The sequence below is a fragment of the Lynx canadensis genome, chromosome B1 (genome assembly GCF_007474595.2).
Source record: "Lynx canadensis isolate LIC74 chromosome B1, mLynCan4.pri.v2, whole genome shotgun sequence".
Lineage (NCBI taxonomy): Eukaryota > Metazoa > Chordata > Mammalia > Carnivora > Felidae > Lynx > Lynx canadensis.
The window spans coordinates 83279755-83307194 of record NC_044306.2 but is presented as its reverse complement, the minus strand read 5'-3'; the positions used below and the strand labels follow the sequence as shown (position 1 = coordinate 83307194).

General features: G+C 38.1%; 1 non-coding gene and 1 pseudogene across 1 annotated transcript; one reads left to right on the top strand and one right to left on the bottom strand.

The window, feature by feature from the left end:
- Positions 1-1375: 1375 nt before the first annotated feature.
- LOC115512998 lies at positions 1376-26358 on the bottom strand (annotated as a pseudogene).
- On the top strand, positions 25425-25531 carry LOC115513125. Its single transcript, XR_003968552.1, has one exon. It is a non-coding gene; the product is annotated as a U6 spliceosomal RNA (small nuclear RNA).
- Positions 26359-27440: the final 1082 nt, after the last annotated feature.

Below are 27440 nucleotides of genomic sequence, written 5' to 3'. Positions count from 1 at the left end.
AGGAATTACTGCATATCTGGATCCGGTTAAGGGAACAAACAAGGAGTGGTTAAAAACCACTTAGCAGCAGTCAGAAGGCATTAATATTTCTAGAAGTAAGAAGGCAAGTGGAGGGCACTGTAACTGATCTCCAGTTAGCAAGATAGCAAGAACTATCCACCAGCAGGTGCCTTACTCTTAGGTAGAAGGACACAGCCGCTACCAAAGTCAGACCAGAAGGGAGGAAGTCCAATTACATCTTCCATGATTTGCCATTGGCTAAAATTGGCTAGCAGCCAGAAATAACCCAGGAAATGAAATATAGGGGTCAGCCTCCCATGGCACATGTCAAGGCAGAGAAAGGTAGAGGGCATCATCAGATCAGGTGGGTCAAACAGAGAAAATCTTTAACAATATTTATAATTATCATGTCAAACCATCAAGGAAATAAAGGGCCTGTGAAAGATTGGATTGCTAAACAGTTGATCCAAGCTCTTTTTGGAGTGCCATCCTGTACTACAGGAGCTGTAAGTATAAAAACTACATTTCCCAGACTTCCTTGCAGCTTGACTTTTGCCTATATTTGACCTCTAGGCTAGTCGCATTCACTCAAACTCAGAAACCGAGTCCGTGAAGAGGGAGGCAGAACTTTGTAGGGGCATCAATCTTGTTAAATCTAGCAGTTTGCATTTAGTAAATGAAGCAATGAGTTCCTGATATTTGGTTCATACCTAAGGTAAGGTATTCTGCACCTTCATGACACTATGGGCACGTGATCCTGGATTCAACCATTGGTGCAGTGGTTTCCTAAACCCAGACTCCTGATTGTTCCCATGTCTGGTGGTTCTATGGCATTGTTCTGAGAGTCATCCCTAAAGACCCTTCATGAACCTGTCAGCGATTGTAAACTCTTAATTCTGTAGCTTAAATACCCTTTTGTTTAAAATTAATTGGAGTGACTTAAGTCTGGTGAAAGTGATGCAGAGGCCAACCTTGCATTCTGGATTTTTTTTTTTCTTACCCACATATTGTAAATCTGTGATGAAAGAAAATTTGGGGGGAGAAACAGGAAAATTCCTCACAAACTGTGTTACTTCACTATCTTTTCCTGAAAGTGCAGTTGGATTCTGGGTTTCTTTGCATTGACTGCTGTCAAATATTCCCTCAGGTGTGAAGGATCTGAATCGTCATCTTTAAAGACTGAATAATACTCCTTCCAGTATTTTCAAATACTCAATGATAATATCCAATGTTGATTCAGGTGTGGAGGGTACACTGGGATCATAAATTGGTACAACTTTTTAAACCAGCACTTTATCAATACAATCTTAAAGTCTTAAAACTGTACATAACCTTTTACCCAGCAATTGCGTTTCCAGGAATTAACTCTAAAGCATTAATTTAAGAGGTGCACAGGGCATGTGGGGAGCACACTGGCAGGGGACAGTGTGGTCGCTCCCCGCAGGCTCTCCAGTTGCCCGCAGTCCCCAGGGCTGGAGCCTCCCCCCACCTCCCACTCTCTCTCCACCACCACTGGGGAGACTGGCTGCTGCAGTGAGGCTGTCACGCTCTTGTGACCCGAGAGCCCCGCCTGCCAGGGATAGACATGAGCCTCCTGCCTGGGAAGGTGGTGGCGCTATTTAAAAAACAAAACAAAAAGTGTGCGCAAAAGTTTAAGGAGTTAGAAGCATCCAACAATGGAAGTTTGGTTAAATTGCACATACATACATATGTATATGCATATGTATAATATAGAATATAATTCTCAGCGTGTTCTTCCAACAGGAGAGACCTCCAACGAAAGGGAGCCCAAGTATTGGAGAGATCCAAACACCCCTTCACTTTGCCTTAATCAGGCTACTTCCACTTTTTCTGTTTCTACATTGAAAGATAATAATGCTTTATTTGAAAAATAGGTTCCATGGCATGAAAAAGTTCAAGGTGGTGCAATAAAACAATATTTGATGTCATTAATGGTTTTTCAAGATACACTGCTGTGTAAAACTTAAGGCTATATAACTAAATATAGTAAATCCTATGTTTACCTGTAACAACAGGATATCACCACAGATATCACAGACATTTAAAAGGTAAAAAAAGATGGACGACCTTAGGCCAATATTTTGGAAATGATATAAAATCAACAGATTGCTAGAAAAAAAACAAGCTGCCAAAACTGAAAAAAAAAAAAAAAAAGAAAAGAAAATTTGAATAGTTCTGTATCAACTCAAATGAATTTGTTATTAAACACTTTTACAGGGGCACCTGGGTGGCTGAGTCGGTTGAGCGTTGGACTTCTGCTCAGGTCATGATCTCTCAATTCACACTGGGCTTGTGCTATCAACACAGAGCCTGCTTTGGATCCTCTTTCCCCTCTCTCTCTGCCCCACCCATGCTTATTCTCTCTCTGTCTCTCTCTCTCAAAAATAAATAAAACATTAAAAAGGTGAGGGGGGACTCTGGGCTCAGATAAATGGATTTTACCAGTTAAGAAATAAATAATGCCAATTTTATGCAAGTTCAAGAATGAAAGGGAAAAATTATACAATCATCTCAATTGATGCAGAAAGATGGTGATAAATTTGAACATCTATGCACGATTTTAAAAACAAAATTCTTAGCAACATGAAGTAAAAGGGAAATTTATTACAAAGAAATAAATTGTGGTGGCTCAGTTGGTTAAGGACATCGGCTCAAGTCATGATCTCGCAGTTTGTGAGTTCAAGCCCCACCTCAGGCTCTGTGCTGACAGTTAAGTGCCTAGAGCCTACTTCAGATCCTATGTCTCCCTCTGTCTCTGCCCTTTCCCTTCTTACATTCTGTCTCTCTCTCTCAAAAATAAAATAAACATCAAAGAAAATAGTATCTATTTTTAAAAATCCATCAGCAAGCCTCACACTTAACTGGTGAAATATTTACAACTTTCCCTTTGAGACCTAAACAAGACTAGTATATTCACTGTTACCATTTCTGTTCATTATTGTACTGAGGGACCCAGCCAGTGAAAAGTATAATATTTGGACATAATAAATAAAACTGCCCTTGTTCACAGATGATATGATTGTGCATGTAGAAAATCCAAAAGAAATCTACAGATTAAAGATTGCTGCACACAAGATCTATATGTAAAAATTAATTTTTTTATGTACCTACAACAAAAAATTCAAATATGAAACTTTTATAAAAGTTGGAGATTATGATAGCATAAAAAATCAAATACTTAGGAATACACTTAAAATAGGATGTTAAAAATCTCTAATGTAAAACACTATTAAGAATAAATAAAACCAGAATGAAGGAGTATGCAACATGCATGGATTGGGAAATTGGGTAGTCAGTACTGTAAGGATGTCAGTCTTCCCCCAAATTTAACCCTTAAATTCAGTGCAATCTCATTCAAAATCCCAGGAGGATTTTTGTTTCCTTGTTTTTTAATGAACCTGAGAAACTGATTTCTTCAATATTTATAGAAGTGCAAAAGGGGCGCCTGGGTGGCTCAGTCGGTTAAGTGTCCGACTTCGGCTCAGGTCACGATCTCACGATCCGTGAGTTTGAGCCCGGCGTCGGGGTCTGGGCTGATGGCTCAGAGCCTGGAGCCTGCTTCTGATTCTGTGTCTCCCTCTCTCTCTGCCCCTCCCCCATTCATGCTCTGTCTCTCTCTGTCTCAAAAATAAATAAAAACGTTAAAAAAAAAAGAAGTGCAAAAGACTAAGCATAGCCAAACACTCTTGAAAAAAACAATGTGAAATACACTACACAAAATTTATGAGTTACTGTAAAGAGACAGCAATTAATGCAGTGTAATATTGGTACAAGGAAAGAAAAATATACTAATGAAACTCAAGACAGAACACAAAAACAGAAGGCCACAAAAATGGATACTTGATTTAGGACAAGGCAGTCTGCAGAGCAGTGGGCAAATAATGTCATTTTCAACAAATTGTGGTGGAAAAACCAAATATCCATGTAATTAAAGATCATTGACTTTATTCTTTATTTATATTTGACAAATATCAGTTCCCAGTAAATCATAGACATTGTGGGAGGCAAAACAATAATAAAGCTAATATAGGATTATTTTATCATGATTTGAAGAGAAGATTTCTTAAAGAAGACAAGGAAGAATTAACCAAAAAAGGAAAGATTGATAGGTTGGATTACATCAAAATTAAGAACATCTGTTCATCAATAGGCACCATGAAGAGAATCAAAAGCAAAACACACTGTGGATTATGTTTGCAACTCATGTAATTAACAAAGGACTCATACCCCAAAAATATTTAGGTTAAGGATCAAAAAGAAATATGGTAATCCAAAGAAGGGAGGAAGAAGATAAGAGAAATAAACAGAATTTTCACAAAAACATACAAAAAGGCTGAAACATGAATGGTTCAACCTTTCTAAAAAGAGGAAATGCAATTAAAACCACAATGTCATATTACTGTACCTCCACCAGAATGATTAAAATTAAAACTGCCAGTACCAAGTGCTGACAAGGATATACAGCAACAGTTATTCTCATACAATGTTAATGGGAGTTCAAACTGGTACAGTTACTTTGAAGACTATCATCTTTTATGAAAGTTGGACATATGCATACCCCGTGGGCCAATAGTGATATTCCTGAATATAAGCCCAACTGAGATGCATGCACATGTGTACCAAGAGAAAGACACAAGAACATTCGTAGTAACATTATTTATAAAAACCAAGTATGTGAAATAAGCCAAGTGTCCATGAACACTGGAAAAGACATGAATTAAATATTCTTACAACAAAGCTATGTAAATGAATGAACTACAACTATTCACACACACACAGATGATCTCACAAAGACAACGTTCATTAAAAGAAGCCAGACATGAAAGAACACTTAATCTATGGTTTTAATCATAAAGTTCAAAAACCGGGAAAACGAAATGGCATTTCATGCGTGTTTGGATGGTAAAATTACAAATAAAGTAAGGAATCAATTTCCATAAAAAGAATAGTGATTATGTTGGATGGGGAGAGAGGAGTAAAGAGTTATGAAGGGGTCCATGGAGGGTTTCTGGGGTGCTGACAGTGTTCTATGTTTTGATTAGGACAGCAGCTATAAAAGTGTGTTTATCTTGTAATAATTCATTATACTGCTTTTTTGTTTTTGTTTTATGTATTTTGTTTTATAATACAAATGTTAAAAACTGTCAAAAAATTTTAACCTGAATCTAATTTCCAGAGAGCAGAGGAACAATTCAAATGATACTACTAGGAAATGATCAAATGTTCCATATAACACAACTTGCCTGGTCTCTACAAAAAATTAGTCATTAAAACAATGAGGGAATGCTCTAAAACAAAAGAGACTGAAGAGACATAACAACCACAGTACTTTGTCTAAACCTTGATGCTGGGCGGCAGACTATTTTAGGCACAAATACAAAATTTTAAATGGACTGGATAATAAACTATATTAAAAACTACCCTTGGGGCACCTGGGTGGCTAAGTCGGTCAAGCGTCCAACTCGTGCTTTTAGGTCAAAATCTCACGGTTTCATGAGCTTGAGCCCTCTGTGCTAGCAGTGAGGAGTCAGCTTGGGATTCTTTCTTTCTCTCTCTCTGCCCCTCACCCACTCATGCCTTTCTCTGTCTCTCTCAAAATAAATAAACAGGGGCGCCTGGGTGGCTCAGTCAGTTAAGCATCTGACTTCAGCTGAGGTCATGATCTTGAAGTTTGTGAGTTTAAGCCCCACGTAGGGCTCTGTGCTGACAGCTCAGAGCCTGGAGCCCGCTTCAGATTCTGTGTCTCCCTCTCTCTCTCTGCTCTTCCCCCACTCACACTCTGTCTCTCAGAAAATGAATAAACATTAAAAAATAATAAATAAATAAATATACTTTAAATAATAAACTTAAAAAAACTACCCTTAATTTTCTCAGGTGTGGTAATAGCATTATGGCAGTGTAATTGAATATCTTTCATCAAATAGCTGCATACTGAAATATTTAAGGTTAGAGTATCTGAAAAAAAAACTTGAAAAAATGCTCACCTTACAAGTATATGTAGAGAAACAGTTTTAAACAAAACAAAAAATTATTATTGTCAAAATGGTGAGTACTTACTGTAAACTTTTTTCAAACTTTCCTTTGAAGAGTTTGGTAGTAGAAAATTGAAAAATAATTAAAAATTAAATAATCTTTCCTATACCTGGAAGGAAAGAAAGAGGAAAAAAGGAAGGAGGAAGGGAAAGAAAGAAGGGGAAAGAGAAAGAAAACAGAATGGCAATAATAAATAACACATGGGAAGATTCTTGAGTTCATTAGAAGAATGTTTTTAAAAAAGCTACTAGTATAAATTGGCAATCATTTATTAAAATATTTTAAAATCATCTGTCTAAATTTTGTACATATTCTCCACATCCTTTTTTATCAAATTTGTATATTAATCTAAATAGGCACAAAATAATTTTCCTAGTAAGGTAACATTTCGCACAAACAATACAAGCACATAGTTCAGAACATAAAAAGCATAAAATATTCAACAAAAAGTATCCCTCTCAAGAGAAGAAAAGGAAACCCATGTGCAGTGTAGGTGGGAATGCAAGCTGGTGCAACCACTGTGGAAAACAGTATGAAGGTTCCTCAAAAAATTAAAAATAGAAATACCATACGATCCAATAATTCCACTACTAGATATTTATCCAAAGAAGATGAAAACACTAAGTTGAAAAGATACATGCACCACTATGTTCATTGCAGCATTATTTACAGTAGCGAGGATGTGGAAACAACCTAAATGTCCATCAGTAGATGATGAATGGATAAAAAAGATGTGTATATATACACAATGGACTTTCACTTGGCCATTTAAAAGAGTGAAATCTTGCCATTCGTGACAACCTGGGTGGACTGAGAGGGTATTATGAAATAAGTGAAATAAGTCAGACAGAGAAAGACAGATACCATATGATTTCACTTTTGTATGAGGAACGTGAAAAAATGAACAAACAACAATAAAACAACAAAACAGACCCATAGATACAGAGAACAAATTGAGAGGAGACTGGAGGTGGTGGAGAGTGAGTGAAATAGGTGAAAGGGATTAAGGTACAAATTTACAGTTGTAAAATAAATGTCAGGAGATGAAAAGTACAGCATAAGGATAAACGTTAAGAAAAATTTTTAAAAAGGCGGGGGGTGGGGGGCAGGGGGCGCCTGGGTGACTCAGTTGGTTAAGCGTCGGACTTTGGCTCAGGTCTGATCTCACCATTGGTGAGTTTGAGCCCCACATCAGGCCCTGTGCTGACAGCTCAGAGCCTGCAGCCTGCTTCGGATTCTGTGTCTCCCTCTCTCTCTGCCCCTCCCCTGCTCACGCTCTGTCTCTCTCTCTGTCTCTCAAAAATAAATAAAACATTAAAAAAATTTTTTTTAAGTAAAAAAAATAAGAAAAGTACAGCATAGGGATTTAGTCACTAATATTGTAGTAACATTTATGCTGACAGATGGTAACTACACTTATTGTGGTGAGTTGCATAAAATTGTCAAATCAGTATGTTGTGTACCTGAAACTAATATAGCATCTTATGTCAACTATACTTAAATAATAAAAATTAAAACAAACCCCCCAATGTATCCCTCTCATCCATGTCCATGTTATTTGCCCTTCTAGATATTGTGCACTCATAAGCAAATTCATATATATATATGAATATATACATATTTTTATATATATGGTACTTATAAATATTAGTTGTTTTTTTTCCTATGACACTTTGGTTTTTTCTGAGATTTTGTTTACTTTCCTGCAGCTTTGAACAAGTTTGTCATTTGGTGGACAGTGCCCTCTTGTGTATAAAACTGAATCTGCATGTCAAGTTCCGACAAAAAGTGGAATAAACTCGAAATTCCTTTACAGTTGTAAAAGTTCCTTGAGGTCATATGGTGTGTCTTCACATCAATTATTTAGTTAAGGCCAGCTCTAAAATATTAGACCTTTTTTTTAAGCCCTTAAAAAAGGTGTCCCCATGCTTGCCTTAGTGATTTCATATGTATTTGATACTTTTTGGTTTCCCAAGTATTGTCGCATCCATATTTTGTTTGATTAGAACAGGAGTTACTGTCCTTTTCTACTGAGGTATAATTCACATACCATAGAATTCACCCAATTAAAAAAATTTTTTTTATTTATTTATTTTGAGAGAGAAGGACCGCGTGTGCGTGAAAGTGCATGCACATGAGTGGGGAAGGGTCAGAGAGAAGGAGAGACAGAGTCCCAAGCAGGGTCCGTAACATCACCAAGTTGATTTATTACATACTTGCCAATAATAATAATTACAAATGAGTCATACATAAAGTCAACACAAAACCTTCTAAATAAATTTATACATCAAATTTTAACGTGAAGTTAAAAGGTATTTAAAATTGTAATTAAAATAATTGGGAACTCATTCATCATGAAATTATCAGTATTTTTAAAATTAATCATAACAATCAAGAATTTGAAACAACTATGAAGTAGTAATTTTAAAAATAGTAATCTAGGGGTGCCTGGGTGGCTCTGTGAGTTCAGTGTCTGACTCTTGATTTCGTCTCAGGTCATGATCTCAGGATGCTGAGATCAAGCCCTGCATCAAGCTCCATGGAGCTTATTTGGGATTCTCTCTTCCTCTCTCTGCCCCTCCCCCATTCACATACACGTGCTCTCTCTCAAAATAAACTTAAAAAATAATAATCTATTAAAATCATAGAAATAAAATTCTTTTTTAAAATTAAAAAAATTAATGTTTATTTATTTTATGAGAGAGAGAATGAAGGAGAGAAAGAGAGAGAGAGCAAGCAGGGGAAAAGTAGAGAGAGGGAGAGAAAATCCCAACTAGCTTTCACACTGTCAGTGCAGAGCCAATTTGGTGCTCAACCTCACAAACCATGAGCTGAAATCAAGAGTCAGAGGCTTAACTGAGTCACCCAGGTGCCCTGAAATAAAACTCTTTAGAACTATTTCAGTGCTTACTTACTCTCACATCTCATTTTCCACGATAGTTACCAGATTCATGGTCTTTCTTGCCACATTATAGGCTTAAGTAGTTTGCAAAAATTCTTAATTTTGCAAAATTAGCCAGTCTCACTGACTAATAATACTGGAAAAGAAAAATATCCCTGAGAGCTCCAACAGTATTTGGAAATGTGTTCAGTAAAGTCTTGCCATAAATATATTGTAATAATTAAACAGAATTCATACTAGATTTTAGAAAATAACAAGGTTTTCAGGTATGCATCAATGAACTATTGCTATTACATTTATGGCATCAGAATCTGCTTTTTTTTGTTTTTATCTGTTTGTTTTATGAATGAATACTTAAGCTTCAGCATTTTGTGTGTGTGCAATGCATGTAAGATTATTACCTACAACAATGTTGAAAACATTGTTGTAAACATTAGGAAATAATCAAGTAAAGTTCATTGCATGGTGCCTAGTATATACAAGAATCTCAGCAAACTTTAGCCATTATTATTATCACTGTTATTTTCTGATGTTTTAGATACATTGTCAAAACTTAACTTTTTGTCAGCAGTTCTTTTACCCCAAAGGTCTTTTTTTAATTCAAATATAATTAACATACAATGTTATATTCATTTCAGGTGTGTAATATTCAATAATTCTGTATATTACTCAGTGCTGTTCATGGTAAGTGCACTCTTAGTCCCCTTCACCTATTTCACCCACCGCCCACCTGCCTCCCCTCTGGTAACTATCAGTTTGTTCTCTATAGTTAAGGATTTGGAGGTTTTTTTGTTTTCTTTTTTCATTTGTTTCTTAAATTCCACTTATGAGTGAAGCCATAGGGTATTTGCCTTTCTCTGATTGACTTATTTCACTTAGAAATATTCACCTCAACATCCATCCATATTATTGCAAATGGCAAGATTTCATCTTTTTAATGACTGAGTAATATTTCACTGTGTGTGTGTGTGTGTGTGTGTGTGTGTGTGTGTATCCATTCATCTATGAATGGACACCCAGGTTGTTTCCATATCTTGCCTACTGTAAATAATGTTTCAATAAGCATAGGGGTGCATGTATCTTTTCAAAGTAGTGTTTTCATTCTGTTGTGAAATACTGGCTCATACAGTAATTCTATGAATTTGTTTTTTAATATGATCCAGTAGTGATTCACATGTACACTAAAGTTTGAGAAGCACTGAACTAGAAAAGCCATGATATTTCAGTATCGTAAGCTAATCTTTTTATGTAAAGATAGGAGAGCTTTAGTGAGGTATAATTGATGTATATGAAGCTGTACATATTTAAAATTTATAAATGATGAGCTTTGATGTATGTATACATCCAGGAAATCACCATCACAATCTTTCTTTTGAAGGTATTATTGTTGTGGGTGCCTGGGTGGCTCAGTAAGTTGAATGTCTGACTTTTGATTTTGGTTCAGGCCATGATCTTAGTTTTGTGGGATCAAGCCCTACATGGGGCTCTGCACCAATAGTCCAGAACCTGCTTGGGATTCTCTCTCTCTCTCTCTCTCTCTCTCTCTCTCTCTCTCTCTCTCCCTCCCTCTTCCCTCCCCTGCTCATGCACTCTCTCTCTCAAAATAAATAAATAAATAAATAAATAAATAAATAAATTTTAAAAAAGGTATTATTGCTGTATCTAATGTACAAACAAACCAAATAAATGTAAACAGTTTGATGTTGGATCAAAGACAGCTTGATTGTGACATTTGCTATCAAAACGATTTCTCACCCTTCTAGATCTTTTTTTTTTTTAACGTTTTTATTTATTCTTGAGAGAGAGATAGAGACAGAGCACAAGCAGGGGAGAGGCAGAGAGAAAGGGAGACACAGAACCCGAAGCAGGCTCCAGGCTCTGAGCTGTCAGCACAGAGCCTGATGTGGGGCTCGAACTCACAAACCGTGAGATCATGATCTGAGCCAAAGTCAGATGTTTAACTGAGCCACCCAGGCACCCCAGTAACAGTTTTTATTGTGGTAAGAAAACACATAGGGGTGCCTGGGTGGCTCAGTCAGTTGGTCATCTGACTTTGGCTCAGGTCATGATCTCACAGTTTGGTTCATGAGTTCAAGTACGACACCTGGTTTGCTGCTGTCAGGACACAGCCCACATAGGATACTCTGTTCCCCGCCCCCGCCCAGTCCCTCCCTCGCTCACACTCTCTCTCTCAAAAATAAATTTAAAAAATTTACAAAAAGAAAAAAACCACATAATATAAAATTTACCATCTTAATCATTTTTAAAGTGCATAGTTCAGTAGTGTTAAGTACATGCACATTTTTGTGAAACAAATCTCCAGAACCTTTTCATCTGCAAATCTGAACATCTATACCAATTAACAACATCCGTATCATTCCAATTTTTATATACATGATGTTAAAGCAAGCACAATAACGTATGCCTTTGTAAATTTCGTCACTGTGTTTATCTTTGTGGATAAAGGGCATTATTTACAAAGTCTTGTATCATTTTGGCTATACCATACTTTTTACTTAAAATAGTCAAGTTTATCCTGAGAAAACAAATTTAAAGGGGATATTTTCAATTTATGCCTATAGCTTGAGTTTTAGAATCTCCATCTTTATTCATGACATCAATAATGTCTACAAAAGGACTGCATATTAGCTATAATTGAGTTTTTAATGGCCTGGTGGTATCATCTCAATTTTCCCATGATGTATTGGCAGTAGTTTCAATTGCTGTTTAGCAAATGTGTTTTTGATACATTTCAATGTGTTCTGGAAACCAAAAAGTAGTTGTAAAATTAGTGTGTAAAATTCAGAGTATAAAAGACATTCTTCTGTTGCTTCGTTTATTACCAAGTTTAAAGAATAAATAGAACAAGGACCTGAATCCCTAGATTGTTTTTGAGTATCTGTTTTTGCATCAGATGCATGGCCTTGTCATATCCCTGAACTCCCAATTTTTTTTAATGTTTATTCGTTGACTTTGAGAGAGAAAGAGTGAGCAGGGGAGGGGCAGAGAGAGGGAGAGAGAGAATCCCAAGCAGGCTCCACACTGTCAGTGCAGAGCCCAATGCGGGGTTTGAACCCACTGTGAGATCATCACCTGAGCCAAAATCAAGAGTCATACACAACCAGCTGAGCCACCCAGGGAGATTCCCAATTTATTTTTAACAAGATTGAAATTTAAGTAGTCTACTAAAAACTGTTCAAGGTAGAAATAATGGCACTTTTAAATCCATGAATCTAACAATAATTTTAAACTATTTCACATGATTTACATCTACTACTTCAACTGAAAAATAATCAGGTAATAGCACATCTTACTTCATTGAAAATGATTTTGTGAATCACAGTTGCTATTATTTACGTTGTTTTTGTATTTCACTCTCTCCATGTATTATGTCGTATTACCTCATGTCAGTGTTTGTATTTTGCATAAATATATACCATAATGTTATGAATTTTTGCTGTGGTTTGTGTGATATGAAAAAACATTCTCAGTATCTCACACTAACATTTATTGGACAATTCTCTGACGGTTAAACATGGCCTTGTCAAAAACCACATCATCTATGTCATAAACTGGACACTGTCTTACCAGTACAACCTGTTTTGCTGCAAAGTTAGATTCCTATCAACTTTGAACACTTTACAATGTTCATTTCACTTCATGTTTACTAAGAATATAATACAAAATCTAACAGTCTTTATGTCTGTTCTCATTCTTCAGTTGCTTTTCTCTTCATTCCCAAAGAGGTTCCAAAACAGACAAAATACACAATCCTGTAAGCTAATGTAATAAAGACCAATTTTTCCCCTGCTTGGTTCCCCTCCCCTGCCCCCGCCACCACCATTAGGAAAAATATATCTATAATAAATTTCTGAAAAATCCCAGTCTGAACTATCCTTTGAAAAGTTAAAACTTATCACTTGAGGTGTATTATTTTCAACAAGAGTGCACCATTGTTTAACATTCAAATTACTTGACTATTACCTAGAAAGATTTAATAGTCTCTGTGAATAACGAGAAATACGAATTTGGTCTCTGCCCAGGTTCCTGACACAGAGCTCCTTTAAAAGACTCGTGGGGCGCTTGGTGGCTCAGTCGGTTAACCATCTGACTTTGGCTCAGGTCATGATCTCACAGCTTGTGGGTTTGAGCCCACATTCGGCTCTGTGCTGACAGCTCAGATCCTGGAGCCTGCTTCAGATTCTATGTCTCTCTCTTTCTCTCTCTCTCTCCTTCTTTCTCTTTTCCCCTCCCCTGCTAGCACTCTGTCTTTCTCTCTCTCTCTCTCTCTCAAAAATAAATAAACTTAATTTTTTTTGTTTTTAAATACGCTTGTAATTTCTGGGGTGGTAAGAGCTCTAGAAGCATCTTTTGGTCTAATATTTGGTGTTTGACCCCAGTTCCTGACACAGAGCTCCTAAGTCCCTCACAATTTCCTGGATGGTAGGGGCATCTTTTGTTCTGATGAGGCAATTCTTGATAGGCTCCTGGAGAGCTTGGGGGTGGGGTGGGGTGGGGGCTGGGTCACGTCAGGAGAAACACCAAGCCCTGATTAGAAGTTTGGATCTTTCAGCCCCACCCTCAGCCTCCCAGGAGACAGCGTTAATCATTGAAAACACCATAAAATTCCCTAAATTGTAGGGTTTGGAGAGCTCCCGGGTTGGTGAATACATACACATGCCAGGAGGGTGTTGTACCCCAACTCCATGGGGACAAAGGCACCTGTGGGGGAGACCTTTCCAGACCTCACCCTACATAGACCTTCATCTGGCTGTTCATCTGTATCCTTTATTATATCACTTATAATAAGCCAGTAAATGTGTTTCCCTGGGTTCTGTGAGCCATTACAGCAAATTATCGACCCTGAGGAGAAGGTTGTGAGAATCCCCAACTTATAGATCTATGTAGCCAGTTGGTCACAAGTACGAGTGACAACCTGGGACTTTCAACTGGCATCTGAAGTGGGGGCAGTCTTGTGGGACTGAGCCCATGAATAACGAACACAGGAATAAATATGTCTTAGAATTAATGAAATGTAGTAATTTTCTTTCATGTCTTTTCTGATGGCTTTATATTTTTCCTTTTCTGATATGTATATATATTTTTAAAAATTCTTTCTGACATTACAGAAATGTAACATATAGCTTAATATTTTAACTTAGCATTTGTAGCATTTTGATATAATATGCAAACAATATACACAATTTTTGTGTTGAAGAAAAGTTCATAAAAAAAACAATTTTTACAATTACTTACCAACCTTTCCTTTATATCTTTATAGTTTATGTATAGTAATATATCTGTTTAACACATTTATTTATAATAATATGTTATCATTATAAGTATATCATAAATATATAATACAAATATATATTTATGCCATATATTTATAAATATAAATATTTATTATGTACCTATGTTGTATGTTATATTTTTCAAAATATATATTATTTATGTGATGTTTATTTATACATAAAAACATTATACGTGTATACGATGTATAATACTTTCACGTAATATATTATCTCCATTAGGATAATATACACACTACCTATAGCATGTAGTAATATATTTTATAATATAATTTTATATTTATATATGTCTACATTTATAAAGAATTACCCTGTATCATATATATTTATAAAAATATATTATTTACATATGTATAACATCATACATATTAAAATATTTATATTATGAATACATAATTTTTATTATAGTTACTTTTTTATTCATTAAAGATGATTTGTCATATAGTGAAAATTTTTGTTGATTTAAACTGGGACTCACCAATAGCATTTGGTACACCAAACATAGAGGAATATCTGAACCACTACATGAGTTGTTAAATTTAACCAGTGCAACCAGTACCGAGAAGAGATTTCTCTCTCTCTCTTAAAAATTTTCATTATCTTTGATAATCATTCTATCAGCCAGAAAAACAGTTTTTTATGATAAGCACATATTATTTTAGATAATAAATCAGTGAGATTTTTCAGTTATCAAATTCTTGCCTCTTTCATAAAATGGAATACAAAATATCAATCAGGTTAGAAAATGACCCTTAACCTTCATTTGTTGGATGACTATAATATAGTGATTTTGTTAGCATAAGACACATCAGTGCTGTCTGTTGGAAAATTATCACTATAATTTTGCAACTCATCCAAAGTAATAAAGATATCTGTATTAGTTATTTATTGCTGCCTAACAAATTACCCGGAAACTTAGTGGCCTTGGACAACAATGTACATTTATCATCTCACACAGTTTCTGTGGACCAGAAACTTGAAAGCAGCTTGGGTGGTTAATTCTGGCTGGAGGTCTCTCCTAGGATTGCAGTCAAGATGTCAGCCAAGGCTACAGGGACCTGAAGGCCTCACTGAAGCTGGAAAATCTGCTTCCAAAGTGACTCTCTCATTTGTATCGGCCAGAGGCATAGTTCCTCACTCTGAGGCCCTCTCCTTAGGTCTATGTGAGTATCCTAAAATCCTGACATCTAGCTTCTTCCAAAGCAAGTGATTTGAGGAAGAACATGGATGCCTCAATATGTTGTAAGACTCATCCTCTGAAGTCATACACTATCATTTTTACAATATCCTATCGGTTGGTTATTCCCACTAAGCGTGGAGGAAACTATACATGGACATGGTACCAGGAAGCTAGGATTATTGGAAGCCATCTTAGAGGCTGGTTACCATAATATCTATGATGTAAATGTAGCGCTCTTGTATAGTGCACAACTTGAACAACCATGCATGGCAGCCTTGAGCAGTTACATCGAACAATATACAGTGTTTTTAGAGAAGATGTTTTCTTTCTCTCTGAGCAATAAACTAGTTTGATAGGTAAGATTTCTTCCTAACTTCTGTGGTTTTTAAATTTAATTTGTATATTTTCCCCTATATTATCCTATCCTAATGTGTTCTTTTCCTGATACTGTATCTTATAATATGGTAGATGGTCTTCATAAATACTTATTTCTCTTTCCTCTTGGTTCTAATATATCTTGTTTCTTCTTTACTCTTTTCTTTTTCTCTTTTAGTCCTACTCCATTTTCCCTTTTTGACTGTCTACTTCATTCAAACAGTGAATAATTTTAAAACTACCCTTAAATAAGTGTTCTAAAACCATCAGTTCTATACAAACTGCTTCTCTGATTAGGATGACATACAGACCACATCCCACCATAGGATGATGTCTACCTTCTGCTTTATACCTGTTGAGCTGGTGTAATTTTTTTTAATATGAAATTTATTGTCAAATTGATTTCCATACAACACCCAGTGCTCATCTCAACAGGTGCCCTTCTCAATGCCCATCACCCACTTTCCCCTCCCTCCCACCTCCCATCAACCCTCAGTTTATTCTCAGTATTTAAGAGTCTCTTATGGTTTGCCTCCCTCCCTCTCTAACTTTTTTTTTTCCTTCCCCTCCCCCCATGGTCTTCTGTTGAGTTTCTCAGGATCCACATAGGAGTGAAAACTATGGTATCTATCGTTCTCTGTATGACTTATTTCACTTAGCATAACACTCTCCAGTTCCATTCACGTTGCTACAAAAGGCCATATTTCATTCGTTCTCATTGCCACGTAGTATTCCATTGTGTATATAAACCACAATTTTTTTTATCCATTCATCAGTTGATGGACATTTAGGCTCTTTCCATAGTTTGGCTATTGTTGAAAGTGCTACTATAAACATTGGGGTACAAGTGCCCCTATGCATCAGCACTCCTGTATCCCTTGGATAAATTCCTAGCAGTCCTATTGTTGGGTCATAAGGTAGATCTATTTTTAATTTTTTGAGGAACCTCCACACTGTTTTCCAGAGCGGCTGCACCAGTTTGCATTCCCACCAACAGTGCAAGAGGGTTCCCGTTTCTCCACATCCTCTCCAGCAACTATAGTCTCCTGATTGGTTCATTTTAGCTACTCTGACCGGCATGAGGTAATATCTCAGTGTGGTTTTGATTTGTATTTCCCTGATGAGAGTGACGTTGAGCATCTTTTCATGTGCCTGTTGGCCATCTAGATGTCTTCTTTAGAGAAGTGTCTATTCATGTCTTCTGCCCATTTCTTACTAGATTATTTATTTTTCTGGGTGTGGAGTTTGGTGAGTTCTTTATAGATTTTGGATACTAGCCCTTTGTCTGATATGTCATTTGTGAATATCTTTTCCCATTCCCTCGGTTGCCTTTTAGTTTTGTTGATTGTTTCCTTTGCAGTGCAGAAGCTTTTTATCTTGATGAGGTCCGAATAGTTCATTTTTGCTTTTAATTCCCTTGCCTTTGGAGATGTGTCAAGTAAGAAATTTCTGCGGCTGAGGTCAGAGAGGTTTTTTCCTGCTTTCTCCTCTAGGGTTTTGATGGTTTCCTGTCTCACATTCAGATCCTTCATCCATTTTGAGTTAAGAAAGTGGTCTAGTTTCATTCTTCTGCATGTTGCTGTCCATGAACTGGTGCAATTTTAAAAAGCTTTCTGTGACTCGTAAGCATCCCGAAGTAGACGATAAATTGTATGGTATAAAACCGACAGGGAATACTAATAGGGAATTTATGTCTATTTTAGGCAATTTTATACAAGTATGATTCTTAGACAAGTCAGTTGGTTTTATGAATATTAAAAATAACTGACAATTTTCCTAGAAGATGGCTGCATTTTGGTGAAGTGTGAAAACCAAGGTAGTCTGTCTGTTAATGCATCATGAAAGATTGGGTGCTGTTTGTGGTTGCACTTAGTCTTATTTAAAAGTGCTCTTTAACTATTATTGAAGCCATGCATATTTAGCAGTAGGAGGTGGGCCTATTCTATTGATGGAGGAACAATAGTTTAAAACAAGTCAAAAACATTCTGCTAACTGTGGCTTGCATGATTTTAAAATGTATAACCTGCTTAATGAGGTTTTAGTCATCAGTGTGGGTGGTTTATAACTTTGATTTGGATAAAATACTCAGAGTCTTTAATGAGTCTAGTGGTGCTAATTCAGAGAGACTGTCAGGTGGAGAAAGGGGAAGAAAGACCTGGTTGGAAGAGTGTCCAGAGACTTAAGAGAAAACTAAAGAATTCCCTGTGGTAAGGCACCTGATAAAAGCCAGCTGCTGGTGGGCATCCTAACCTCCTTCCCTCTCTCTTTTCTCCCTCCCTTCCTCCTTTCCACCCTTCTTCCTTCCTCTTTCTTTCTCCTCTTCATCTTCCTCTTTCTCTCCCTCCCTAACCCTCTGTTTCTGTCTCTTTTCTTTCTCCCTCCCCCACTTCCCATTTCTTGCTTGCCTGCCTTCTTACCATAACTTAATGGAATTAAGAGTGATTTTTATCTCATATTTGAACATGCTCAGAAATGTTTCTCACAATTAGTTTTCGTGTGATTTAATTATGACCCATCAGATTCTACTTTTTTTTTTTAAGTTTATTTATTTATTTTGAGGGAGACAGCAAGCGAGGGGGGGAAAGTTTGTTTATTAAGCTTATTTATTTATTTAGAGAGAGAAAGAGAATCCCAATCCCAATCAGCTCCACACTGTCAGTGCAGAGCCCGAGGCAGGCTTGAACCCATGAACTGTGAGATCATGACCTTGAGCCGAAACTAAGAGTCGGACGCTTAACCAGCTGACCCACTCAGGCACCCCCACCCACCCTTTATTTATTTATTTTTCCTTTTGACACTGGCTGAAAGACAGTTTTTATTACTTTTATGTACCAAAAATCCAACAGTGTGCCCTTAGCCCAGTTTGGTGGACAGTTCTTTGCCTTTTCCATCTTGGCAGTGTGACCCACCCACTCTGAACTTGGGTGTTGCCTCCCCAGTGACGGTGGATCTCAACGTACCTATTGTCATCATTGGTCCTGCTAGCTTCCACCTGCTTAGCCAGTGCTCTCCTGGCTTCAAGTTTACCTGGGTGAGGGTGACAGTGGTGCAGGTCTTCCTGTGGACCAGACGCCCCCGCCTGAACTTCCCCTTGATGATTGCAGTAGGGAGCCCCCATCTTACCACACAAGGCAGACAGGAAGACGACCAGCTCAATGGGATCCTGTGCAATCACTACCAGCTGAGGCTTCTTGTTTTCCACTATGGTGGTGACACTATTAACCCTTGCTTGAAGGATAGGTGGCATCTTTGTGGGGACATCCCCTTAGACAGCAGCTTTCTTCTCTGTCTGGGTCAACAATCTCTGTTCTTCGCTTGCTTTGTCTCTGGTCTGTATTTGTGGGTCAGTTTCAGCTGTTGAATAGCTGCTTGGTGGCCCAAGGCCTGAGTGAACTGAATGGCCGCAGGCACTTTCAGAAGCCTATAGAGAAGAGCCATCTGTTGCGGCAGCCGGATGTAGTAGGGCCATTTGACAAAGCAGCACATGAGGTCCCTTTGGGGCTGGATGTACTGTCCAATGTCAAAATTCTTGGACCTTTTCTGTCAGGGGATGGAATACCTTCTTGGCCTCCTGTGTCTTCCTCCCATCAGCCCTCTTTCCTTTTGCATCTTGGGCAGCAGGAGGAGAGATGATTCTACTTTAAAAAAAAAAAAAAACACATTGGTGATAGGTTGACAGTCATCAAAATGCTGTTCCTTGACCTCTGAACTTTGGGTTGTGACCTCTGAACTTCAGGTTCTCTGTAAGCACATCTCCAAACACCCCAAAGTACTTACTTACCTTTTTTCCTCCACCCCTTTATTTTTAGTACCGCTTCCATGATTTTCTCCTTCTTCAATGCTTTTATAACCCTAAAATAAGATTTCTGTTCTTGTACTTCCTCTTTTCTGCTTTTTGGCCATAAATTCTGTTCCTAGTCATGGATACAATATATTCTTGTGTTCCATTTGATGTGTTTTTATGTGTTCTCACATGTTAAGAATTGAAATTACTAACTTTATAAATCCTAACTTATTTACTTCTTAGTTTTCCACTGTAGTTGTGCAAGATTAAAAATTAGAGCACTCTCTTCTTTATGAAAATTCTGTATCCTGGGTATCTGTCCTAACCTGGGCTCGTATAAAACTCATTTTGCATCGACACTTCTTGGCATACTCTGCAGGATATAGAACAACTCTCCTGAGACCACCTGGGGGTTCTCTGGAACTTGGTGCTTGGTACCAGCAAAGGCCCTTTGTGCCCCTTCGACATCTCAGTACCTCACAGGTATATGAGGTGAGTTCTCCTGCTATCTGGACCTCCTCAATTTGAGTTGATGGTCCTGACTTTTATTCATACTCTTGAGGGTTACCAGGAATGTTCTGTAGGTGGAAATAGCTTGGAGGGGTTGGAGTTGGTGTGTTGGTTGTTGTAATGTGGCATTATACTGATGTTATTAATGTAAGGTTTGAGTAAATTTACTGTCTAGAAATATGACAGACTAAATCACTGAGCTCCAAAGAGCAGGGACACTTGCTCCTTCCTGCCAAATGGTGCTTTCAGGTGACTGAAAGCCTAGTGGAAGTGTCTGAGGATATTCCTGGAGATGTGGTCCCACAGGAATTTCCCATCTCATAAGATACTTAATGATTGGCTAGTTCAGGGATGCACCCATAAGGATTGATCTGTCAGTGCTCTGAGCCCCCTTGATGGTCTTAGACCTCACTGAGAGAAACCGAGACAAATAAGAAAGTCTATAACGACCATTTGGAAGTGATTGTCATTAGTAGCACCCTCTTGACTCACCACACTTGATATCCTTGGATCTTATTCAAGCCTTATTCTAAAAGCTGAGACTGAAAGAAATGGGGAACCGTGCTTCCAAGGTTGGAACAGCTCCCAGAAAACCAGCATCCACCCATGGAAAACTGCAGCAGGCTATGTGTACAATGCATATGGAACCTATACTTGCAAGTGGTTACTTCGATGGGAAAATTTAAGGATAACCTGGGTCTCAGCTGACCCAAATAATGTTCTTTCGACATGTCTGAATTCGTTTTCTTATATGCACAATTAGAGAAACCCAGCTATAAGACCAAGTACCCAGAAACTAGGGAGTTACTTGGTGGAGTCAGTGAAGCCCCCAGCTTATGGGGAGGAGTCTCCAGTTATAGAGATTCTCAGGGCTTGTTTGTTCGTGTTTGTTCCTGCGGCTTTTGGTATCTTTGCACAAAATGGCCGTGTTCTAACTAGAAATGAAAAATAATTAAGGGCTCCATAAATTATGACGCTGTCTCATTATTAGTTTTGTTTTAATAAAAGGGGGCTATTTGGCAATTGGGTCTTTAATGTCCTCTGCACAAATATTAGTGAAACAAAGGCTAAATTTTGTCTGCATCTTGTTTGTGCCCATGTGTGTTATAAATGTGAGATATTTTCTTTACCTCCGGGTAGTATGTAGCTAAAATGAACTTGTAATGGAGCTCTATTTAATTGATTTAAAGGCGAGCGCATGTCAAAAGTGGGCATTCTAGGGGCGCCTGGGTGGCGCAGTCGGTTAAGCGTCCGACTTCAGCCAGGTCACGATCTCGCGGTCCGTGAGTTCGAGCCCCGCGTCCGGCTCTGGGCTGATGGCTCAGAGCCTGGAGCCTGTTTCCGATTCTGTGTCTCCCTCTCTCTCTGCCCCTTGCCCGTTCATGCTCTGTCTCTCTCTCTGTCCCAAAAATAAATAAACGTTGAAAAAAAAATTAAAAAAAAAAAAGTGGGCATTCTAAAACTCAAAAAGATAAAAACCCAAATATTTTTCAATGATGTTTTCACACGATCTGGGATAAAACTCCCTACATTTAGACTTTTATGTGACTCCATAATAAAGATGCATCACAGGAAGGGACCTAACAGGTGGTCCAAGGAGATAAAGATGAACAAAAATTTTAGACACCTCAATACTGTCCCTTCCGAATAGTCAGGATAATGAGGAAGAGGAGGAGGAAGACAGGCAGACACTAGAAATCCTAAATCCAGCCCCACCTCCAGGCACAAGCCCCAGAACCAATGCCCAGCCCGCTGCCTGCTCCTCTTGGCTCTTCCAGAAGGCTGAAAGTCAACCAGAGAAAAAGCCTGTTCTGTAGGAGGAAAAGAGAGGAGATGGAAATTATGTTCTTTTAATGTTTTTATTTATTTTTGAGAGAGAGACAGAGCACGAGTTGGGGAGAGGCGGGGGGGGGGGGGGGGAGAGGGAGAGAGAGAGGGAGACACAGAATCCGAGGCAGGCTCCAGGCTCTGAGCGGTCAGCACGGAGCCGGACGCTGGGCTGGAACTCCTGAACCACGAGATCATGACCTGAGCTGAAATTAGAAGCTTAACCGACTGAGCAACCCAGGCGCCCCTATTTTTTTTTTTTTTTAAGTTTATTCATTCTTGAGAGACAGAGACAGGGGCGCAAGCGGGGGAGGGGCAGAGAGAGAGAGACAGAATCTGAAGCAGCCTCCAGGCTCCGAGCTGTCAGCACAGAGCCTGGTGCAGGGCTCAAACCACGAACTGTGAGATCATGACCTAAGCCACCCAGGCGCCCCAGGAGATGGAAATTATTAAAGAGAGAAAAAAAAAAAAAAAAAGATGTCGTTAGTCCCAAAGTTTCAATCTGCCTCCGGCCTTGCCAGCAGCACACCTGATGCTTCCTCCTCCCCCTCCTCCTACACCTGCACCTGGGTGCTCACACAGCCCCGCCCCATTCCATCATCAGTGTCTCCACGTCACAGGCTCCCGCTCCTCCCACCCTCACTATCAAGGAGCAAAAAGCACCCCAAGCCGCTGGGCCACCTCCCTATGAGGTTCAAACTGGAGGACCTCCTCCATCAGCATGAAGAGACCCACGTGCTCCCCTGGACCAAAGCGCCCCGCGGAAGCCCCAGGTAACACTGACTGTGGGGAAGCAGTGGATTGACTTGTGAGGGACACAGGTGCAACATATTTGGTATTAAAGCTGCTTCAAGGTTGTTGGCTTAATGAAAATAAACGTGTCTTTTGAGTTATCCTCATGAATGTAAAACCTTTATTCTACCAAGGTTTACTCAAGTCAAATAAGCTTGTGTTATCTCAGTTGCAATTTGCCAACAAAAAGTGACTGAAAATGATGGTTGATTTTTGTCTGTCTCATAAAGTTTTCATGGGTAATTGTTAAGAGCCAGTAGGTTAGGTAAAAAAGTTTACGGATACACTTTTAAATAACTTCCAAAATCTTTGGTAACCCAAAACTTTGGGGGTTTTGCTACGTTAAATGATAAATTGGGTTGAATTCATTGGATTTCTAAGTCTTTTGTAAATAAGATAAAATACTGAAACATTAATGACTAAACCACAAGGTTTGTCTGTGTTGTCTCATTACAGAAAAGCTAAAGATATCTGGGTCTGTTAGGAAACGTATGAAAACATTGCTGAAAACAACGTATGTTGTATGAAAACAACAAACATTGCTCGTTCTCTACTGTTTGCGTTTCCAGATTCAGGGAAACTTTTTCTCTTAAGACATCTATGACTTACAAAATTTGATAAAATATTCCTTTATGAAAAAAATATAAGCATTTACCTTTTCTCCATAACTGAACCCTCCAGAATTAAAAAACTCTCAATGAATATTCTTCTTTCTCTTATGGAATTATAATTATTTGGATTAGTTCAATAAAAATATGTTCTTATAACACGACATCATTGGAAACATTGGCTATATTACTAAGGCTTTGACTGAAATGTCATATTTGAGAGATGCATGCATAGACTCAGATATGACCATATGACTTTAAGGAGCTCAGGTCGATTTTAAGGAACCAATAGAGCTCTTGGAAATGTTGGCCTGATACCTTGCTTACAGAGTTCCCAGCAGACTTACCAGGTGAGTAGAAGATGTCACTTCCTGGCAGGTGCAGGAACCTCAGGATATTTTGGGGACCTTGAGAAGAGAGGAATTCGCCCAATCTACAGGTGTTGCAGATGAATCTAATGGCAAGTTATTTGGCTTGGTGTCTGGCCTTAAAAAGCTGTTAGAGTCTCCATTTGAAATTCTTTATAAAAAGGTCTAGCAAAGCAAATGAAAAAAAAAAAAACCTATATGGTCAATCACTATTCTTACTGTGCATATGCAAATAATTTGGCCAAGTTTGTAAAAACTAGACTTATTTCACAAACAAATTAGTCTTTAAAATTTTTTTTAAAAACGTTTATTTATTTTTGAGTGAGAGAGACAGAGTGTGAGTGGGGGAGGGGGGCAGAGAGAAGGAGACACAGAATCCAAAGCAGGCTCCAGGCTGTCAGTGCAGAACCAGAGGTGGGGCTTGAACCCACAAACCGTGAGATCATGACCTGAGCTGAACTCAGATGCTTCGCCCCTTATGAGCAAATTAGCCTTAATTTGGCTATCTTTGACAGGAAAGAAGATGAGTTTAAAGAGAAAGGTTGTATTTCAATAACACATTTTTGTGCATGTTAGGTTCTACGTCTGGTTAATTATCTTTGAATTTTTGTTGTTTGCCTATAAAACTGGACTGACACTGAATTCTTCTCGTTTCCTCAAATATCTGACCGTGACTCTCCAAACTAAAGATTACAATCTTCTCCTGTTCTCTTATCTTAAAATCATTAAGAACTAAAACTTTCTTTTTCCTGAAGTCCTGCAAACTGAAGTTGGACAACTTGAGATTAACTTCAGAAAAATTGCCACAATAGCTCATGTATAGACAATGTTCATGCCTGTTCTCTATGAGCCACTCAAAAGGAGCACCAGAGACATTTGAACTACAAAACAGAAAAATCCATCAGATTGCTGCTGTGTGCTCCCACTCTTTCTGAGGATGCTTCAAGCCTGACACCTAAAAATCTTCTCTCTAGGACTTGGACTCAGACACTGGGCCTATAGTTTGCTCCAACAATTAACCTGTGTTTCTTTTATTTCCATTGAAATGCCTCTTGTTAATTACTGATTGCTTGCTGAAAAAGGCAGAATCTATACAATGTCTGATACCACTTGCCTTCACCCATATTAACTCCTCCTGGGAAATAAGAATCCATATAAAATCAAGCAGGAAGCCACTTGGCTACAAGAAACCATTGACCACCATACCCCCCCCCCCCCCATTTCCAAGGTGGCTGGGACTGGTTTACTGATCTGTTGGATACCCATCAATATCAGATCAGTTTTAGAGGGAATGAAAAACTGGATTTGACTCTACTGTTAATATTTCTGGGAGTATACTTGGGGATAAAACTAATAATGTCATATAGTGCCAAACCGTGCAGAAAAATATCCAAGTTCTCAGATAAGGAAAGATCTGTGATACCCCATCCCTTAGAATAAGGGAGTTACAGCCTGTACCATGTTAAATCCTTCCATTCCAAAGCCCTTCTGTGCCCTATTTTGGCTTGAAGCAGTTACAGAAGACCACCTCTGCCCCTGTTCCATAGAAATGGAATAAAGATTGACAATGGAAAATTATAACAGGAGAAAATTTAGCATGTCTGACTCTTTGTTGCTTCTATTTCCCTTGCTGCTAAGACCTATAGATTAAAAACTTCTGCTTAGTCCTGCATATGGGCATGTTACAGCTCAGATTTACAAATAAAAAATGTGTGCTTTCTTTGGCAGCACATATACTAAAATTGGAACAATACAGAGAAGATTAGTACGGCCTCTGCAGAAGGATGACATGAAAATTCATGAAGTTTTTCATATGTTTACCATGAAGGTAGACTTAGGGAACTTAGTGACTTACTAAAACATAATAACATAGGAGTCCCAGAAGATGAAGGGAGGAAAAAGGGGGCAGAAGGTTTGTTTGAGCAAATAACAGCTGAAAACTTCCCTAATCTGGGGAAGGACACAGACATCAAAATCCAAGAAGCACAGAGAACTCCCATTAAATTCAACAAAAGCCAGCCATCACCAGGCATATCATAGTCAGATTCACAAAATACACAAATAAAGAAAGAATCCTGAAAGCAGCAAGGGAAAAAAAAATCTTTAACCTACAGGGGAAGACAGATCATGTTTGCAAATCTGTCCACAAAAACTTGTCAGGCCAGGAGGGAATGGCAGGAAACACTCGATGTGCCAAATGGGAAAAATATGCAGCCAAGAATACTTTATCTGGCAAGGCTGTCATTCAGAATAGAAGAAGAGATAGAGTTTCCCAGACAAACCAAAAACTTAAGGAGATTGTTACCACTAAACCAGACCTGAAGGAAATATCTTTGAGTGAGGTGGGGGGAGACCAAAAGCAACAAAGACTAGAAAGGAACATAGATGACCAAAACACCAACTCTACAGGTAACACAATGGCATTAAATTTGTATCTTTTAATAATCACTCTGAATGTAAATGGACTAAATGCTCCAATCAAAAGACATAGGGTGTCAGGGGTGCGTGGGTGGCTTAGTTGCTTAATCTACTAATTCTTGACAGCTCAGGTCATGAGCTCATGGTTCATGAGATCAAGCTCCACATCAGACTCTGCAGTGACAATGTGGAGTCTGCTTGGGATTCTCTCTCTCCCTCTCCCTCTGCCCCTCTCCAGCTCACACACTCTCTCTCTCTCAAAATAAATAAATAAACATTAAAAAAAGACACAGGTTATCAGAATGGATTAAAAAAAAAACAAGATAAATCTATATGCTGCCTACAAGAGACTCATTTTAGATCTAAAGACACCTGCAGATGGAAGGTGGGGGGATGGAGAACCATCTGTCATGCTAATGGACATCAAAGAAAGCTGAAGTAGCCATACTTATATCAGACAAACTAGATTTTAAAGTAAGGACTGTAACAAGAGATGAAGAAGGGTATTATATCATAATCAAGGGGTCTATCCATCAAGAAGATCTAACAATTGTAAATATTTATGCCCCCAACTTGTAAATACCCAATATATAAACCAATTAATAACAAACATAAAGAAACTCATTGATAATAATACAATAATAGTAGGGGACTTTAACACCCCACGTACAACAATGGACAGCAGATCATTTAAGCAGAAAATCAACAAGGAAACAATGGTTTTGAAAATTAAAAATAGAACTACCCTACAACCCAGCAATTGCACTACTAGATATCTATCCAAGGGATATAGGTGTGCTGTTTCAAAGGGTCACATGCACCCCAGTGTTTATAGCAGCGCTATCAACAATAGCCAAAGCATGGAAAGAACTCAAACGTCCATCGACGGATGAGTGGATAAAGAAGACGTGGTATATATACAAAGTGGAGTATTACTTGGCAATCAAAAAGAATGAAATCTTGCCATTTGCAACTACATGGATAGAACTGGAGTGCATTATGCTAAGCGAAAGTAGTCAGAGAAAGACAAATATCATATGACTTCACTCATATGAGGACTTTAAGATAGAAAACAGACGAACATAAGGGAAGGGAAACAAAAATAATATAAAACCAGGGAGGAGAACAAAACATAAAAGACTCTGAAATATAAAGAACAGAGGGTTGCTAAAGTGGTTGTCGGAGGGGGGGTAGTCTAAATGGGTAAGGAGCATTAAGGAATCTACTCCTGAAATCATTGTTGCACCATATGCTCTTTGGATGTAAATTAAACAATAAATAATTTTTTTAAAAAAAGGAAACAATAGTTT